Raw genomic sequence first — 20,849 nt, 5'->3', positions numbered from 1 at the left:
TTCCTTGCCAGGACACTGTGAAAGAGGAAGTACACAGTCCTGATGAAACCAGATGTGCTGGGGCAGGTTTATGGGGGAGTGGAGCTCCCCTTTTTTTGAGGAGCAGGAGAAGGGGGACAGGTAGATAAAGGAGGGACAGAGGGTAGGTCCGGGAGGAGAGGAGGGAGAGGATACAGCTGAGATGTAAAGTGAATAGCTAAATTTAAAAAAATTAATTAATTAAAAAAAGAGAGAAAATCTATTCACTTTCCTCCCAACCCAGTATGTCCATGAAATAGCCTAGCTGCTGGTACAGGAAGAATTTTTATTCTGTCTGAGGTGGTATGGTTGGTCTCAAGACCTGCAAGCATCCATTTATGCTGAGATGGATTGGTAATAAAGCAGACATGAGTTGGTACTTCAGGCTGACAGTGATGGTCTGACATATACAGTGACAGCTGGAGGACCTCCCCATAGCCTGATGGGAGAACATGCCTCTAAGTTTCCTGTAGACCGGTATGCATGGGAATCTGCTCACTTCTGCTCTAAAACAAGTAACCATAAGTGATCCAAGGGACTTTCAAGTCCAAGTTGTCCATATTTTCAAACTGACAGACCCTGAAGCCTGCAAGTGAATAGGGGAGTCCCCAAGGAAACTCCAGTTTACTTGTGCTGTTTCTCCCCCTGTAATCTAATGCCAAGATGCAATTAGATGTAATTTGAAATGTACATAATTGCAACTCATTCAGGAGAGATTATTTTTTTTGAGAGGTTCAAAATGAGAAAATGTGCACATTCCTTTATAGGTGTCATTGAAACAACGTTGATTTAAATAAATGCATGCGACTACATATCCTGAAGTGATTATTGCTTCCAAAGAAATATGCACAGTAGACTTTTTTGTTGACTTTTCTACGCACTAAACTGTTCTAAGATTGATCTCATTAGTAATGTCATTGACTGAACACAGAAATATTGCTTCAGTAGCCATTTTGCATTTCCTATGTGACATGGCAAAATAAGTATTTGTATTAACTGGATGCAATTGTATTTGCTCTGTAGAGTTACAAATTGGTTCCCAGTGATCTGCAAGGTCATTTCAGGTAAAGATGAGACACTCTGGAGGAGAGGCATTCAAATGCAATTTTGTAGCAGGAGCCTGAGTATTAACGCTTGAAGCCATGAGAGCAGGGAAGAAAAAGCAGACAGAAAAGTTCAATCCACTACAGAAATGGGTTGTAACAAAATTATATTACATTTCTGTCTATAATCACTGAGCTACATGAGGTAAGTGGCCAACTACTCAAAACCTTAAAGACAAAGGTAGGTGTTGTTCTGTGTAAATATTCATTTTCCTTATTAGTGAGATCCATCACTTCAGTGAAGTTAAAAAAAAACAAAACAAAACAGTGTTAAGTATTTTAATTGGATTCCGTTTTGGTCAAAATTATTTCGGTCACATAGTCTTATATTTTTATATACAAACCTTTATGGGAAACTGTGCTTCTTATCTAGATGTTAGCTGTATAAAGTAAGAAGAAAATTGCACTAACTTTAGTTTCTGACACTGATTGAACCCTCCTTCCTACTGTCAATGCATTGTCACCCAATGCAGCGGTGAACTATGAGCATCACTGATCACAGGTGAGTGATTTTTTATTTCAGAGCAACACGTGCTATCGTTCTTCCCAATACATTCTGTTCCTAGGTTGCTCTGAAGCCTTGATTTTGCCACTGGGGACATTCTTGGGTCTTAAGAGAGGGCTAGATTTCTCAATACAGTAGAAAATAAACCAAATCTGTTGATTCAGAATTAGCCCTTCTGGAAGCCTTCAGATTTCTCTGGTGCTCTGGGAATTTTTTGGTCTATTTAGGTCTGAGATTTCCAGGAACCTGGGTGAGAGCCATGGGAACCTACAGGCAAATAAATGCTCCTGGGAAGTTCTTCAGAATATACCCACCATTAGTCTGCAAAATGAGCTTCACTGATCTGCCATATAATTTCAGAGCTGACCAAGTTACAATGTGATTAGGATCAGTAAGAATGGGTTTCTTTTTCAGTCATATTTTGAGTTTAGTTTCTGTAATTAATTAAATTAGGAACTGAAAGGCCCATGGCCTTTGCCAGTTGTAGGTTTCATTGTTTAAACAGCAAATATTTCTTATTTACCCTTCTAAAGGCTTGCATGGCATGACTTCTGATGAGGGCGAGGCTTCTGGTTCAAAGATGGCTGCCTTCTCATTGGGCCCTCTTATAATGTAGCAAGAAAGAGCTCATGTCTTCTTCTCTCTTATAAAGAAGGAATTAATCTCATTATGAGGGTTCCTTTCTCATGCCTTTGACTATTTCCAAGGGATTCAGGATCTAATATCATTAACTTGATTGATAGGTAAGCGAGTGATTATGATGTCAGATGTATTTTGGAGGGAATAGTCAGTCCATAGCATCTGCAATGAAAATTAGAGCCCGCTGGTGCTTAGGGAATTGCTGAATGAAATTATTCAGTGAAAGAATACCTTTTAAATTTATGAACTATTAATTTCAATTTGCCTTCATTCATTTCAAAATAGATAAGCACATATAATTATTCAATAACTGCTTAATATTTCTTGGCTTTGTGTTGAGTAGTCTTCCTGATTGGCCTCGTCTAGTGCTTATGCACCCCCTTTCATAGCTCTCAGTGCACTTCACTCTTAGCCTTTTCAAGTTACTCTCACTTCTAACGTTGACATCATTTTATGCCTTACTCATTCCTCAGCCTTCTGCCACTATCCATCTTATCAGTGGTCCTTACCTTTCAGGTTTTGTCACAAATGTAAGCCATTCCCATACATGTTTTCTTGGCTCAAGACAGACTTAATAATACCCCTTAGCTATGTTTTGTAGTACTCTCTAATCTTCTGGGTTTGATCTTAACACATAGTCAAGTATACAGCTGATCATTCAGGCCTGACAACCCTTCCCAGGTAGAAGATCTGGAATCCAAGAGACCAGGATATTTGATGTCTCCTCTATGATTATGTTGAGTTCTGAGACCAGTGTCAGAACTGTGTTGGGAGGAAGACTGGAATGAATGTTAAAGCCTCTATGAATAAGAAGGCAGGAAATTGCCAGGGTAGGTAAACATAATCATTTGATGTCCACAGGATGTAAGGCTCAGCAGAAAGTGTCCTGGAAGAAGGTAGGTGTTAGTGAGGGATCATAAGTCATAAGAGGAATAAGGCTGTCCTGATCACTGGATGTGTAGGCTGAAATCTCAACTTTGTGGACAGTGCTCCAAAGCAGCACTCATAGGATGATGGAGTTTTAGTCATGACAGGAAGTGAGGACATTTTGAATAGGCCGCATGGGAGCTTGCAATTGGCCAAGTAGGGACAGTGGAGAATTTTGAGGGGGAAGAGAAGTAGGAGAAATAGGGTAGACTGATTATTCAAAGTAGAATGAAGGTGGAGTAAGAACCTGTAGTTTTCTATTGTGTAAAAATACCACAATTTCTGTATCCATTCCTCCGTTGATGGACATCTGGGTTGTTTCCAAGTTCTGGCTATTACAAATAAAGCTGCTATGAACATGGTTGAACAAATGTCCTTGTTGTGTACTTGAGCAAATTTTGGGTATATACCTAGGAGTGGTATAGCTGGGTCTTGAGGTAGCACTACTCCTAGTTGTCTGAGAAAGCGCCAGATTGACTTCCAAAGTGGTTGAACCAGTTTACATTCCCACCAACAATGGAGGAGGGTTCCCTTTTCTCCACAACCTCTCCAGCATGTGCTATCACTTGAGTTTTTCATCTTGGCCATTCTGATGGGTGTAAGGTGAAATCTCAGGGTTGTTTTGATTTGCATTTCCCTAATGGCTAATGAGGTTGAGCATTTCTTTAAGTGTTTCTCTGCCATTCGATGTTCCTCTTTCGAGAATTCTCTGTTTAGCTTTGTTCCCCATTTTTTAAGTGGATTACTTGGTTTGTTGCTTTTCTGCTTCTTTAGTTCTTTATATATACTGGATATTAGCCCTCTGTCAGATAAAGGGTTGGTGAAGATTCTTTCCCAATCTGTAGGCTGTCTATTTGTTTTGATGACAGTGTCTTTTGCTTTAACAGGAGCTTTTCAGTTTCATGAGGTCCCATTTATTGATTGTTGCTCTTAGAGCCTGTGCTGTTGGTGTTCTGTTCAGGAAGTTCATGAAATTTGCAGGCAAGTGGTGGGATCTAGAAAAGATCATTCTGAGTGAAGTATCCCAGAAGGAGAAAGACAAACTTGGTATATACTCGCTTATATAGACCTACAAGATATGATAAACATAATGAAATCTACACACCTAAAGAAGATAATCAAGAAAGTGGACACAGGCGAAGGTGATTAATCCTCATTTAGAAAGACAAATGGGATGTGCATTGAACTTATGACAGGAGTCTACCACAAAAGGCATCTGAAAGACTCTACCTAGCAGTGTTTCAAAGCAGACACTAAGACTCATAACCAAACCCTCAGCAGAGTGCAGGGAATCATATGAAAGAAGGGAAGTTGGTATGATATGGAAAGGATAGGAGCTCTACAAGGACCAAACATATCTGGGCACAGGGTCTTTTCTGAGACTGACACTCAACCAAGGACTATCTATGGATATAACCTAGAACTTCTGCTCGGATGTGGCCCGTGGTAGCTCAGTAACCAAGTAGTTTTCCAAAGTAAGGGGAACACGGACTATTTCTAACAGGATCTCAAGGGCAGGCTGTTTGACCCCCCCCCCCAAGGGGAGGAGCAGTCTGTTAGGCCACAGAGGAGGACTTTGCAGCCAGCCCTGAAGATACCTGATAAAACAGGGTCAGATGAAAGGGGAGGAGGTCCTCCCCTATCAGTGGACTTGGAAAGGGGCAGGGAGGAGACCAGGGAGGGAGTGTGGGGTTGGGGAGGGAATGAGGGAGCGGGATACAGCTGGGACACAGAGTTAACAAAATGTAACTAAAAAGAAAATAATAATAATAATAAAAAAGAACCTGTAGTTTTTTCCAAGGTAGGTGCATTAGTTGGGAGTTCTCTAGGGGGACAGAACCAATAGAATGAATGCATTTATATTAAAAGGAGATTTATTAGAGTGGCCTATGGGCTATACAACATTAGAGCAGTCCATCAGTTGGCTGTTTCTGAATGGAAAGGCCAAGGATCTGGGAGTTGTTCAGTCTACAACACTGGATGCCTCAGAAGTCCCAATCTGGTGCTGGAGTCCCGGAAATTCATATAACTGCTGGTCCTCAGTCTACATTGGAATTCTGAACAAGTAGGTTTTGCTACCAGTGAAAGAATGCTTGAACAGCAAGACAGATAAACATTCCAATAACAATAAGAACAAGCAGATGAAAATCAAAACTTCCTTCTTCCATGTCCTTTCATGTGTGCTGGGCCACCAGATGTGGCCCAGATTAAGGGTGGGTCTTTTCATCTCAAATGATCCAATCACATGCACAGCTATTCTTTTTTGTCACTGGAACTTCCTCCTTGGGAAAACCATAGTGTTGAATTCACTCTAAATTTACTTCCTATTTGAGCATTTATGATTCGAGAAGTTCTCCTTTGGTATGATGCATAGGAAAACAGCTGTTAGGTGTTGGGACGACTTGGCAATGTGGGCACTACAAATGTACTGAATTTTCCTATGCAAATTCAAAATTGCATTTTCAAGCATAAAAAAACAAATCGAGATAGTTTTAGAGTTAGGCTTGTTTCTGTGTCCAGAAGAGAAGAGAGATGAAATGGGAGCAAGATAAAGAATTCAACTTGAGCACTCATTTGTAAACAAGGTTGTTTTGTTGAAAGCATTATTCCTTATTCCCTGGAATACCATAGAAGAAAGCGTTACACACATTTCAGAACTGGCCACAGATAAATCCAAGACAGGATACAAGGAGGCCGGTGTCAGCCTTTGTTATGTCAGAGTGTCTTATTCTGACAGTACCCTTCACCACCTCCGATTTGCCAAGGCCCACAGGTCACCAATCAGTTATGCCCAACGGAAAGAAAAATTTTGCCACCAGATGAAGCTTTCCATCATGTGGTCAGAGGCAGCACCCACGATCTAGCAATTTCTAAGCAAGATCATTTTGTATTTGTTTACTTTACAGATACAGCTGCATTTGTATCGCACATCTGTGTGGAGTTAGGGATGCTATTTAAGCACCCAGAGCCTCTACTTCCCTATCAGTGTGTTCCATTGACTTCTCCGCTGTAGCAAGACATTAGGAGATGGTGCTTGCAAGAGGTAGAGCATTTTAAACTGTTAAACACAATGCACATGTTGGCTATTAGAACCAGTTGCACAAGTAATAACCAACAAAGTTATTTTTTCTTTCTGGAATCCCCAAAGACAATAATTTTCCATACATGAGATTTTTTTTCCATCACTGTCTTCTGAAGTATAATCTCATTCATCTACTTCTGGTCAATTTGCCAGTTTGGTAGCTTTGGATCCAATTGGCCAAGTTTTCTGTAAATCCATTCTTAGCATTACATTTGTTATTGTTGGAACTTCAGCCCATTAATTGAAGTTTTTCGCGGCCAAGACTTGACCACAATTGAAGAAATAGCTGTGGCAGTCTGACTTACACCTGAATTGCTTTACATGTGTTCATTTAAATTTGATCCTTGAAGTATTTGTTTTACTCATTATACTGCCTAATTTGCCCCCAAATAAATCAAGACTTAGTCAACACTCAAATTCTGGGGTAATTGGAGATTTGGTGTCATCAGTGGCATGGGCATCAATTTCATTATGAGCATTTGCAACTTTTATATTGTGCATGAGCAAGAAATATGAACTCCAGAGTTCTTTGCCTGCCACTACTAGGGCTATCTGTGAATATTTTTAGTTCTTCTATAATGAGTAGGGAATGTCGCTGTCTGTTAAAGACAAAGGCTATTTTCATGTCTATCTTACCTGGAGAATACAGGCAGAGAAATAGATTAGATATGAATGTCTCTCAATTTATCACTGTAGAAATACATACAGTATCTTTCAAAACCAATATACAATTTCAGTTCAACAATCTTGGGGGACAAGCCAGCATTTGCATACAATCCTTGGACAATTTAATGTCTATTCTTATCTAGAGATTTGAATTGATTCTTGTATGAACAAGGAAAGAAAGAAAGACGGCTTTGATTGCGTTGAATTGATAGCAACCCTACTCAACCTAGCTCCAGCTGTGCAGTGTTTATTGTAGAATGCTTTTAGGAAACAAAGTAGAAGATAGTGATTCAGGCAAGTAAAATATTCATTTACTCAGGGGAGTTGCTAGTTTGATGCTGAGGCATCTTCAGGGTGTTGGTCAGAGAGACACGCAGAGGGAAAATCCACAGGCAACAACACCCACTTTCTGCCTAATGTATACTCTAGGACTTAGATCTGTACTGATGACTTCTCCTTCTTTACCCATCCATCACCAGGGGAGAAAATGGAACAAAAGAGCAGGTATCAGCCACTGGTAGACAAGGAGCAAAAGACTTGTGTGGAGTCAGGAACACCAGCGAGATAGCTCAGCAGCAGGTAGACAAACTTGATAAGATTAATTGCTTTTCACTTGGAGAGGAAGGGGCAAAGAGTGGAGAGGGAGAAAGTGGGTGGTAGCATGAGTCTTTGCCTACTTCGAGGATGCAGAGGTGGCAGAGGCTCCCTAGTTGGTGTCCAGGTCAGTATGCTTGGGTTTGGGTTGACACAGATAAGCCCAAGAAAGCAAGTTTTATTCTAAGGCTTATAGAACTGTAAAATTAAACACAATGTCTTTGTTTTCAATCCAGAATGAAGGCAGTAAATTCCAATAGATTCCCAAAATTAACATCCAAGAGGTGCATTTTTCAAGTAAAATCCATAAAGGGATTGAGAAATATACTGGGTAGTTCTCGTCAATCTGACACAAATTAGAGTGCCCTGGGGAATTGGAGCTCTCAACGGAAGAACTGCCTCTATAGAATCGGCCTTTGGCATGGCTGTGGGGCATTTTCTTAAACGCTAATTGATGGGAGAGGGCCAAGAACACTGAATGATGCCATTTCTGGACAGGTGGGCCTGAACTGTAGAAGAAAAGTATCTGAGCTGGACAGTAAACAGCATTGCTCCAGGGTCTCTGCCCCGCCTGCCTGCCAGGTTTCCAGCTTGGCTTCCATCCATGATGGACATAGCTTGTCCAACCAAATGAACCCCTTCTTCCCCAAAATACTTTTGGTCAGTGTTTTACTAAAGCAATGAAGAGTAAATTAAAATAGCAATATTCTGAGTAGACAAGGCTCACATTTTAGAAGCAAGATTAATTTTTTGAGGTCTATTGCTATTTTTAGTCCATTTTGTTTGATGAGAACAATAATTTCTGTGATAGAATTAGTAGATCTATTTTTATAATAAGATGCAATATTCAATATGAGGTCCTGCTTAGGAGAAAAAAAAAACCCTTTAGCTTCTTTCCTTCTTCCTTCCTTCATACTCAACTCTTTTTTTCAAACTAGCATAATCTCCTTGGTCTGCCTCCTGAGTACTGGTATTACAAGTACGTGCTACCACAGCTGGCATATTTGAACTCCCGCCTGTAAGTTTTGCTTTTTGTGTTTTATACACACAAGCACACACACACACACACACACACACACACACACACACACACACATATATATATATATATATATATACACACGTGTATATGTGTGCATATAGACATCGACATTTTAATGTATACATATATGCGCACATTTCAACATACATGCATATTAAACACACACGTATATCCACGTATATTTGTATACACATGCATATATGTGTGCATTATACATATGTATACATCCAATAGCCATATCTGTATGAGTAGATACATGCACATGTATCCAAGATTCATGTACAGAATTGTTGCTTATCAAAAATAGAATGTTCATCCTTAATGGGGGTCTTAAGTAAAAGTCACACCTTTTATATGTTGCATAAGGTAAAATATTGTAGCAACATTTTCAAGCAGAGGAGTGAATACTGTGGCTTCAAAAGGAAGACGCTCACAAGACGCTGCACCTGTTAGTCTCTAACCACCTCCCTCCTCCTCATCTTGATGTTGAGCATAGTGTGATTGAAGGACAGTGGCATCCTGAACTACAGTCTGCAGGACATCTGTTACATAGAGCTTTGCTTGCAGGCAACACAGCGTTTCTTCCAAATAATGCTGCATTTTACGATCAGATAACACAGAGTGGCGCTCTTCATAACATAAGGGTTTATGTTGTGCCCCTACCCTGGGACCATAGCCCCAGCTTCTTGTTCGGTGTAGGAAGTGCTGAGCCCTAAATATTTGCAACAAATGAGGATATCCCTGAGGTGTAGCAAGCAGGGAATATTGCAAAAATCCACCAAGCCAGAATCCTATTTTAAAGATTGGTTTAAGACATCATAGCAGCAATGTCAGCAATCTCATGGCCACACAGCAGAGAGCATCTGTTCTGGAAAGCTAGCGGTGCTAGAAAAGATGAGTCAGTGGTAAATCCTCTAAAATGAATGGCACGGAGTTGAAGATGCCTATGTAGACCCAGTGTAGACTTCCTGATTAATAATAGAAAATTCATGCCTGACCTACCTCTTGCAGATGACTTGCCTATCATCAATGAACACTTTGATCTCTTTATGAAGACTGAGTTAAGGAACACTTCTAGTTTTAGGAAAAAGAGACATTTCTCTCTAGATCCCATGCTTTAGTGGCAAGACCCCTGTGCCTTTGGCCAAATGTTTGTGCTTACGCCCTGGCAAAGACAAGCAAGCCGCAAACATGACTTGGGGCGACTTGCATCCTGACTTAATGAAGTTTCTATAAATGTGAACTGAACGAGGTCAGCAGACAATACCCAGTGGCCCAAGTCCATCTTAGAGCTTTCCGGGAAAAAAGCTACACTCATATTTATGTATTACCCATGGCCGTCTTTGTGTTTCAATGGCACGGCTGAACAGTTGTGACAGAGACCTTATGATTCATAAAACTGGAGATGCTTCTATTTGGCCCTTTACAGTAAAAGTTTGCCAAGTCCGGGGATACACTGACTGGAATATCACTTAGGAGGGAGCAACAGCTAGGTTCCTGCAACTAGAACCACAGACCTTAATCCGTTCGTTCTTATAGCTCTCCTTGTTCATTAGAAAGTTTTTTTTTTTTTTTTGAGCCTCTCCTGCCTTTCAGGCTCTGTTCTAGAATGCTTAAGAAAATGAAAAAAGTTAAATAAAAATTCCCGTGTTAATGGAGTTTTCTAAATATTTATTTATCGGGTAACTGGTCACAATGATGAGAAAAGTCACGATTATGACTGTGTATGGCCTGTTTATGTAGGAAGGGGTTCTTTTCAGCTTACAGTTGAAGGGGCTACAAGCCCAGCTTGTCTGGAAAGGCACGGTGGCAGGAGAGTGAGGTAGCTAACCAGACTGCAACTATTATCAGGAAGCGGAGAACAGACAGGAAGTGGGGAACAGACAGGAAGTGGGGAAAGGTTAAGAAAACTTAAGGCCCTTCCTTAGTGACTCAATTCCTCCAGCTAGGTTCCACCTCAAAGTATGTTTCCAGCTCGGGACAAAATGCTCAAATGCCCATGGGGATGTTTCACATTCAAACAAAATAGAAGAGCAGTATTTAAATTAATTATATACTGTTGGATAAATTCATTAGTGCCAGAGGCGAGGATACATGTGTGAGGAGTCTTGAGAAGAGGTTGCAATGTCTTGGAGTTTAAGGGAGCATCAGTGAATAAGGACATGGAAGCTAAATGGTGGAGCTCCCTGCATACAGGAGAAGAGCTGCTCAGCCCCAGGGAGAGCAGGGGCAGAAGCCCTGGGAATCTATCCATATTGTCACCCTGGCCATCCGCTCAGGACTCCAGGTGGGCTTTCACCGGTTTAAAACCATTTTGAAAGTATTTTCACCTTTCTAGGCAAAAGTTAACAATGTCTGCCCATTTTCCCATGATTCCGTTCAACTCTGACACCGAAGGTGGGGCCGGGAGTTGGTTTTTTGAAAAATCCTGGAGCGTCTTGGGTTTCCCAGGTGCCTCTGTTGGGGAATCACTGCTCTAAATCAAAATAAGAATGCCCTCCAAATACGTTGAGAGTCACTTAGCCTCAACTTAAAACACTTCCACTAATGAGACGCTATTAACTCTTTTAGAACGTTTACTCCATAAAATATTTATAACATTTAATTAATTTATTCATCTATTCAACAGAAAAATGTGTAGCCTCCCACTGTGAGTCAGGTACTAGAGATGCAAGGACATGCATTCTCTGCTTTCGTATTTCTTTCCCTTTTTCTGGATATAAGAAGTATATATTTTCACCTTAAACAGGTTGGGAAAAAAAACCAATAAGAGATAAATAGGGACAATTGTTCTTTATCGTATAGGTAGAAATATTAATATTTGGCATATTTTATTTATTTTACTTTCTCTCTACAATTAAAAAGTTGAGATGTCTGGTCCCTCTCTCTATCTAACCCTTCCTCTCTTTTTTTCTTCTTTCTCTCCCTCCCTACATTCCTCTATTGACATAGAAAAAAACTGTTTCCTCAAAAGGTATAAGAGATAGTTTATTGTGGAGCCAAGTCTGAGCAAGCATGTTTCAGGAAGACAGATTTCCCCTACCTCCCCCCCTTTTTTTCTGAGACAGAGTTTCTTCATATAGTCCTGGCAGACAAGGCTGACCTCCAAATTCTGCCTGCCTCTGCCTCTGAAGTGCTGGGATTAAAGGCATGTACCACAACTGCCTTGTGGGAAGACAGATTTAAGTCTGAATTTTTGTGTTCCAATGTGGAAGAAGTTTCATGAAATTTGTTTTTATTATATACATACATACATATACATCATATACATATACATACACTAGTAGAAACATTATGAAGGTGGTTACACCATCTATAGTGGAGAAATCTCAGGTGTAGCCCTCTGGTGTGATTTGATGATTCAGCTTTTTGGTTGGTGAAAACTAGAGTTTTGTTAATGCATTCCAAAAAGTTTGTTTCTGTTAGTCATAGGATATTAGATCTAACACAGAGGTGGCTCTGGAGTGTCAATTTGGGGGGGGCTATGCATGGCCCAAGATGAGTTGTAATTAGGCTCTGGACCTGCAACATTCCGACCTGGCTGAACATGGCTGAAGTTGGTCAATCATCTTTGCAGACAAAGCATAAATCAGCCCTTGTAAACATAACTCCTCTCCAGGAATTTCATTTATATCTCTTTCCTTTCTTGAGTGCTCTGCTCTGTGCTGGGATTACAGACATGTGCCACTATTCCCTGCTAAAATATCTTCTTCAACTAGGAATATAAATATTTATACATTTATAAAATATCTTTCTTCTATGTGTTTTTAAATAACAGAAGAGTGTTACATTTTTATAAACGCAGCGTGCATCTGTGTGATAGCTATTTCGGTAATGTTAAAATGCTCACTGTTCCAAAAACACTGCAATTAGTTTTCTTATAAACATTTTGCAGCACTTTCTAATTATTCAGATAAATATCCATAAGGTGGAATTTCTGGGTTAAAGGATGTAGGTTGTTTAGTTTGTTTGCTTTTTTTTTTGAACTATATTGTCAAATTGCCTCTTCAGAAAAAAAAAAAATCTTATTTCCCTTTCGATTTTGGTTATAAGAAAAAAAAATCTTCATACACTTGGGAATACTGGTATTTCAGTCTTTTGTTTAAAAGGCTGTAATTACCAAATTCTTTCTTATACTGGGTTGGAATTTGCATATTCAAATCTTCAAACTCTTGATATTACTTTAGGAAACATTGTGGAGTAATTCAGTGGCTCTATTTTGGAATAGAATTTCAAATATTTGAAAATAATTATCATATTCTTCAATACCCTGTCTTTAGTTACAACATTTTTCTTTGTTGTAATAATTACCCCTATAATCCATTTTCCAGGCGTTTCTGGATAACCTTGGGTTAAGCAGAGTTTTAAGTTAAGTGGCAAGGGATGCTTTTGGCTGTTGACTATTTGTGTCCACTGAACAGCCACATTCTCTCACAGAGTAACTTTTTGGTGCCCTTGTCAAAAAGGCCACAAAGAACCTCCTCACCCTTTCTTCAGTATGATATCACAGAGAAGAGTATCCATTCATGAGACAAGAAATGAGTTTCATCAGACACAGAGTCTGCAGGTGCCTCGGCTTCCAGGACACCACCCAGTAGGGTATCAGAGCAGATGCTGAGACTCATAGCCAAACTTTGGGCAGAGTGCAGGAAATCTTATGAAAGAAGGGGGAGATAGAAAGACCTGGAGGGGTCAGGAGTTCCACAAGGAGAGCAACAGAAACAAAAAGTCTGGGCACAGGGGTCTTTTCTGAAACTGATACTCCAACCAAGGACCATACATGGAGATAACCTAGAACCCTTGCACAGATGTAACCAATGGCAGCTCAGTGTCCAAGTGGGTACCCTAGTAAGGGGCACAGGGACTGTCTCTGACATGAACTCAGTGGCTGGCTCCTTGATCACCTCCCCCTGAGGGAGAAGCAGCCTTACCAGGCCACAGAAGAAGACAATGCAGACAGTCCTGATGAGACCTGATAAGACTAGGGTCAGATGGAAGGGGAGGAGGACCTCCCCTATCAGTGGACTTGGAGAGGGGCATAGGAGAAGAGGGAAGGAGTGTAGGATTGAGAGAGGATGAGGGAGCAGGCTACAGCTGGTATACAAAGTAAATAAACTGTAATTAATAAAATAAACAAATAAATTTAAATTAAAAAATATATATGTATTTTGGTGGCTTATAAGTCTGAGTCTGCGGCAACTTGTCCCAGTCACCCAAACCCATTAAGACAATGGCTCTACAGGAACACCTTTCTTTGCATTTTGAACATGACATGACTACTGTGTGTGCTCAGCAGGCTCAGGTCTTCTTGGCAGCCTCCTATGGCATCAGCTGAGCTGATTGAGAGTAGTCTCAACTGAAATTCCAAAGCTTTCAGCAAATAGTCTCAAAGCGACAGCAGGAATCATCTGTACTTCACTAATGTAGGACCTGGCAGAGGACTCAATGTGATGCAATACAATCTTTAATTGTAGTTTATTTTAATACGTTTTAATTAAGATATAATTACATCACTTTCTCCATTTCCTTTCCCACCTTTATCCCCTCCCATATGTACTCCTAATAACCTCTCCCATGTTTCCCTAACTCTCAAATTGATAATCTCTTTTCCTCTAATTATTATTTTTACACACACACAAACATCCACATAAATGTGTAAATTACAGCGTGCTGAGTCTATTTTTATTGTTTGCATGTATATGGTTTCACGGCTGACAAGTTTTGTACTGAGTAAGCAATCAGAGTGCTCATCTCTGAGAGAGGCAAAGTCTTCCTCTCTCAGCAGCCATTAATTGCCTGTAGTTCTTTATCTAGGGGTGGGGCCCCATGAAAAATCCCCCCCCCCGCATTAGTATATCCATTGATATTATGACTGGTAGGGTCATCTTTATGCAGCCGTTTCTGAAAGAGACAGTCTCACAGCAGACGTCCTGGTATCCTGTCTCTTACAATCTTTCTGCCCCTTCTTCAATGTTTCCTGAGCCATATACATAGGAGCTATGATCTAGATGTATTCACTGTGTTGGAACTCTCTGTGATTCATTGATTTCTGCATTGTGCTCAGTTCTGGCTTTCTGCGATGGTTTCCATTTGTTGTAGAGAGAAATTTTGTGGATGAGGAGTGCTACCTATGCACATCTGTGGGTATAAGGATAAGGTTTAGAATGACATGGGGCTTATGCTGGTCTAGGGAAGGGGCAGGGGTGGGTTCTTTTCTAAAGTTTATGCCATCACTAGCCCGGGTGGTTGGCTAGGTCTCTAGGAGCAGGTAGGATTTCCCTCCTGTTCACCAGGCCTTACGTACAGTAGGACAGCTCTTGGTTGTGGACAACATGGGAGTGCCACTATTGCACGTCTGTGCATACCTTGCGATGGGTAGGACTCTTCAGTGTTTCCTTCCCTTGGCAGCCAGCATAGAAATTTCTAGTACTCTGGAAGCTAGTCCATAGGAGGAGGAAGGTTTTCAGACCCAAAACTTGAAAATGGTCAAGTGCACAAAGAAGAAAACCGTGTGAGCCAGGGTCAAATCCTGAATAATAAAAAGAAAGATTAAACATGTGAAAGCTGGTCCCAATGCTCATCATTGATGACCTCTCCGGGTCTCAAAGTTGACTGAAGAGGAGCAAGAATGGTCCAGTGTTGCCTCAGGCCTGTTTCTTGCAGACATGGCTGGGAGGAGCTGGATCAGGCACACTGGGGTTTTTATGTAACAGTCACTCCTAGAAAAGATAAAGCGTGTCAGAAAGCAAAGAATTAAAGCAAGACTATTCAATAGATGTGATAAATCAATGTCTAGGTAAAGTCAGATCAGCCATGTATTAGCTATGTGATCATAAGATAGTATTTGCCCTTTCTGTGCTCAACTGAAAAACAGATATAGTATGGGAACCATAACTCAGAGAGGTAAAGAGTCCATGAACGAAGCTATGTAAAGCACAAAGCCGAGTAGAGCATCTAACACAAAAATGCTCTGCCAGTATAGATCAATCCATACATTGTTTAATAAAGCAAAACCATCTCCAACACAAACACCAGAGAAATTCACCCCATAGATTAATGTCACAATACTAAGTGGCTTCTCTCTAATAAACAACCCCCGTTTCTCTCTTCTAAAACACAATTATTCATGTGCTCTTAATTCTTAAGCTAAATGTTTCCTACTGTTCATATTTCTGTGATTTAAATTATTTTAAACAAAATGCCTCTGTAATGGTGAGCTATGAAAAGAGATCACAGGCAGAGCCTTCGAGCTCCTATTCCTTCAGAAGCTGCTTCCTAGCTTCTTCCTTCTAGAGACTCCTACTTCTTCAGGCTTCAAGAGCAAGGCAGAGGTCCCAACCCCACGCTTGAATTATTCAGAGAACTTCAGCAGTCTCTAAATCTTTATCGATGGTGATCTTTATGCATGCACTAATTTAGAATTTTTCCAAAAGACAGATTAATTAAGCCGTGCATCTTTATCAATTAGGCTTTTCCTCATTGGCAAATATGGTCATGAATTGTTTATAGAAGTAGTTTTGAGATTAGCTACCAGCAACTCTCCCACAAAGTCATTTAGTTAGTGAATTAAAAGTACCGTGTGTGGCTACAAGTAGTGGAGCCATGAGAACTGCTGAGCTGGGATGCCCTGTATTAGCTCCATTATGCAAATAGGTGTCCCAAGAGAGCCATCCCAGAGACTATTAGCCTCTTTCACCTTTAATAACCTCAGATCTTCTGTACATGATCTGTAGAGATGAAAATATGTTCAGCCTGTGGGTAAAGGTGTTATTAATGCATAATTCTTTAGCTTTCTCTTTTCCTACACTGGAATTCTATTTTGGCAAACCTCTGGGGTTTGGTTGTCAGAGAGATAAAAGCTTGTGAGTACTGCAAAAGAATCTCGGGTGAATCTTGGTAAATTTACAGGGCTGGGTTATTCTGCAAGGACTGCTGCCTTTATCTGTGAATAACACGACATCTCTTCTTCCTGCCCTACAACTGGTTGTGTTCTGAGTACTCCTAGCAATACTCCCTGGGTAAAAACTGTTTCAACATGACCCTACATTTCCATCTGTAATGGCTGGGGCTGTCAGTTACAAGTCAAACACAGCTTTTGGAGCTGATTTGCAGGTAATGCATGTCTTTTGTGAATAGTGCTGTTATCTGGAAGATGGTAATGATGCCAATGGCCTCGGGAAGGCTCAGGGAGAGTATTACAGTTTGGTGGCTAAAAATTGGTCACGTTCAAAGCCAAAATGGAACCTTCTGACCTTTTGAAAAGGTAGTTGCTTGAGGCAAGTGTCTGCTGACATTCTTTTGTGGAACAGTGGGAGAACAGGAGGATTCACAGGTCTGAAAGAGCTGTATCACAGCTTTCAGAAAGTTCATTATTAGTACATTCAACCTCAGGAAAGTTTGAGAAGGCTGCTAGAGTTGGTGTTCAACCAGAAAGAAGATTTTCCAGCTTTTCTCACATAGGTTAGTCAGTGACTTATAAAGACAATATATTTCTCTCCATTCTTTCTGCCATTTGTACTTGCATTTGTTGTGGCAAAGTATCCCTCCAATGGCCCATATATTGGAGGTTTGATTGCTAGTCTAGGGTGCTCATGATAGGAGTCAGGATTAGTACTTGATGGGTAGGGCTTAGGATAGACCATTGAGAGTCTTTCTTTGAAGAAGAAGGTTGGGCCTCAGTCCCTTCACCATTCCTCTGCTTCCTGGCTGTCATCAGGTGAACAGCTTTGGCCCAGCACATGCCCCCATCAGTGATGCATTGCCAGCCACAGCCCCAGAAACAGTGGAGCCAACAGAACACTATGGGCTTCTTAAGCCAGCAGACAAACAAAGCCATTCTTTTTATCCTTTTGTTTTGTCACAATAACACAAATCAAATATTATATTAAATAGTATTTAGAGGGAAGCAGACACAATGCCTTTTCAGAAGGGCTCAATATCGAGATCTTCAATATTAACTTTATATGCATTTGAAAACTCTTTGTAACTGGATTTTGTCTCATGTCAGTGACAATGTAAGGTTGAGTATAATTTACTGAAAGATGTGCAAATCATACCCGTCTCAGATATTGAAAATATCAATAAACCAATAAAAAGTAATGTTGAAATGTACCCATTAGGGCAGGGGGAGAGAAGAACTGATTTGATTTATTTTTGTTTTTTTATTAATTTTTATTTTATTTTATTTTATTTTTGTCATTTATTATTATTTTTTTATATTAGTTACAGTTTGTTAACTTTGTATCCCTGCTGTATCCCGCTCCCACTTTCCCTTCCAATCCCACCCACCTCCCTCATCTCCTCCCTGCCCCTTTCCAAGTCCAGTGATAAGGGAGGACCTTCTCCCCTTTCATCTGATACTGGTTTATCAAGTATGTTCAGGACTGGCTGCAAAGTCCTCCTCTCTGGCCTAGCAGGGCTGTTCCTCCCTTGAGGGGGGGTGTCAAAGAGCCTGCCTTTGAGTTCCTGTCAGAAACAGTCCCTGTTCCCCTTATTAGGGTACCCACTTGAATACTGAACTACCATGGGCTACATCTGAGCAGAGGTTCTAGGTTATATCCATACATGGTCTTTGGTTAGAAAATCAGTCTCATAAAAGACCCCTGTGCCCAGATACATTTGGTCCTTGTGGAACGCCTGTCCTCTCCAGGTCATATTAACTCCCCTTCTTTCTTGTGATTCCCTGCACTCTGCCAAAGGTTTGGTTATGAGTCTTAATATCTGCTTTGATACACTGCTAGGTAGAGTCTTTCAGAGGCCCTCTGTGGTAGGCTCCTGTCCTGTTACTTGTTTTCTCCTACATCCAATTTCCATCCCATTTGTCTTTCTAAGTGAGGATTGATCATCTTACCCTGGGTCCTCTTTCTTGTTTATCTTCTTTAGGTGTAGAGATTTCAGTATGTTTATCCTATCTTATAGGTCTATATAAGTGAGTATATACCATGTGTGTCTTTCTTCTTCTGGGATACCTCACTCAGAATGATCTTTTCTAGATCCCACCATTTGCCTGCAAATTTCATAATTTCCTCATTTTTGATTGCTGAGTAGTATTCCATTGTATAAAAATACCACAATTTCTGTATCCATTCCTCCGTTGATGGACATCTGGGTTGTTTCCAGGTTCTGGCTATTATGAATAAAGTTGCTACAAACATGGTTGAGCAAATGTCCTTGTTGTATACTTCAGCATATTTTGGATATATGCCTAGGAGTGGTATAGCTGGATCTTGAGGAATCACTATTCCTAATTGTCTGAGAAAGCGCCAGATTGATTTCCAAAGTGGTTGTACAAGTTTGCATTCCCACCAGCAATGGAGTTCCCTTTTCTCCACAACCTCTCCAGCATGTGTTATCACTTGAGTTTTTGATCTTAGCCATTCTGATGGGTGTCAGGTGAAATATCAGGGTCGTTTTGATTTGCATCTCCCTGATGGCTAAGGACTTTGAGCATCTCTTTAACTGTTACTGTGCCATTCTGTATTCCTCTACTGAGAATTCTCTATTTAGCTCTGTACCCCATTTTTTTTAATCGGATTGCTTGATTTGCTGCTTTTTAACTTCTTTAGTTCTTTATATATTCTGGATATTAGCCCTCTGTCAGATATAGGGTTGGTGAAGATCCTTTCCCAGTCTGTAGGCTATTGTTTTGTTTTGATGACTATGTCCTTTGCTTTACAGAAACTCTTCAATTTTGTGAGTTCCCATTTATCGATTATTGCTCTTAGAGCCTGTGCTGTTGGTGTTCTGTTCAGGAAGTTGTCTTCTGTGCCAATGAGTTCCAGGCTCTTCCCCACTTTTTCTTCTAACTGATTTAGTGTATTTGGTTTTATGTTGAGATCTTTGATCCACTTCAACTTTAGTTTTGTACAGGGTGATAAGTATGGATCCATTTTCATTTTTCTGCATTTAGATATCCTGTTGGACCAGCACCTTTTGTTGAAGATGCTGTTTTTTTTTCCATTGAGTGGTTTTGGCTTCTTTGTCAAAAATCAAGTAACCATAGGTATGTGAGTTTATTTCTGGGTCTTCTATTCGTTTCCATTGATCCACTATTCTGTTTCTATGCCAATACCATGCAGTTTTTATTACTGTTGCTCAGTAGTACAGCTTGAGTTATTTTATTTTATATTAATCACAAGTTATTTGCTTTGTATCCCAGCCGTAGCCCTCTCCCTTATTCCCTCCCAATCCCACCCTCCTTCCCTCTTCTCCTCCCTGCTCCTTTCCAAGTCCACTGCTAGGCGAGGTCCTCCTCCCCTTCCATCTGACCCTAGCTTATCAGGACTGGCTGCCATGTCCTCCTCTGTGGCCTAGCAAGACTGTTTCTTGCTTGGGGGGAGGAGGTAAAGAGCCAGACGTTGAGTTCATGTCAGAAATAGTTCCTGTTCCCCTTACTAGGGAAACCCACTTGGTTACTGAGCTACCATGGGCTATATCTGAGCAGAGGATCTAGTTTATATCCATGCATGGTCCTTGGTTGGGAAAAGTTTCATAGAGGACCCCTGTGCCCTGATATATTTTGTCCTTGTGGAGCTTCTGTTTTGTTTTTTATATAGGGAACTTTTGTATCTCATCCAAAGCTTTTCTTATCTTTTCAATTTTTTAAATTGAACTGTAGTTTTTCTCCCCTCTTGCCATGGGATCTGCATTTTGTGAATGTTGTATTATTCATCACCGTTCTAGCGTTAAAATATATACTGCCATCATATCATTTTTCTTTTCTGAATTCCCTTCAGTGAATCTTTATGAGGCACGGTCTTAGTCACTGTTCTGTTGCTGTGAAGAGGCACCATGACCACAGCAACTTAGTATCATTTTTAAAAAGCATTTAACTGGGTAATTGCTTACAGTTTCAGAAGGTAGGTCCACGGCCATCATTGCTTAGGGAGATAGACATGGTAGTGGGGCAGTAGGTGAGGGTTCACACCTAATACAAAAGCAGGAAGCAGAGAGAGACAGACAGACAGACAAAGACACACACACACACAGAGATAGAGACAGACAAAGAAACAGACAGATAGAGGGAAAGAGACCTAGCAAATTGGGAATGACATAGGCTTTTGAAATCTCAAATCACACCCCCATTAACAAACCTCTTCCCAAGACCACACCTCCTAGTCTTTCCCAAACAATGCACCAATTGAAAATCAAGTATTCAAATATATTAGCCTATAGGGGTCATTCTCATTCAAACCATCACTGATAATTTGCTTCATTTATTGTCTGCATCTATCTATCTATCTATCTATCTATCTATCTATCTATCTATCTATC

Source organism: Psammomys obesus, unplaced genomic scaffold (genome assembly GCF_907164565.1).
Source record: "Psammomys obesus unplaced genomic scaffold, mPsaObe1.curated_primary_1811, whole genome shotgun sequence".
NCBI lineage: Eukaryota > Metazoa > Chordata > Mammalia > Rodentia > Muridae > Psammomys > Psammomys obesus.
The sequence above is the reverse complement of the archived record's forward strand: the minus strand, read 5'-3'. Positions refer to the sequence as shown.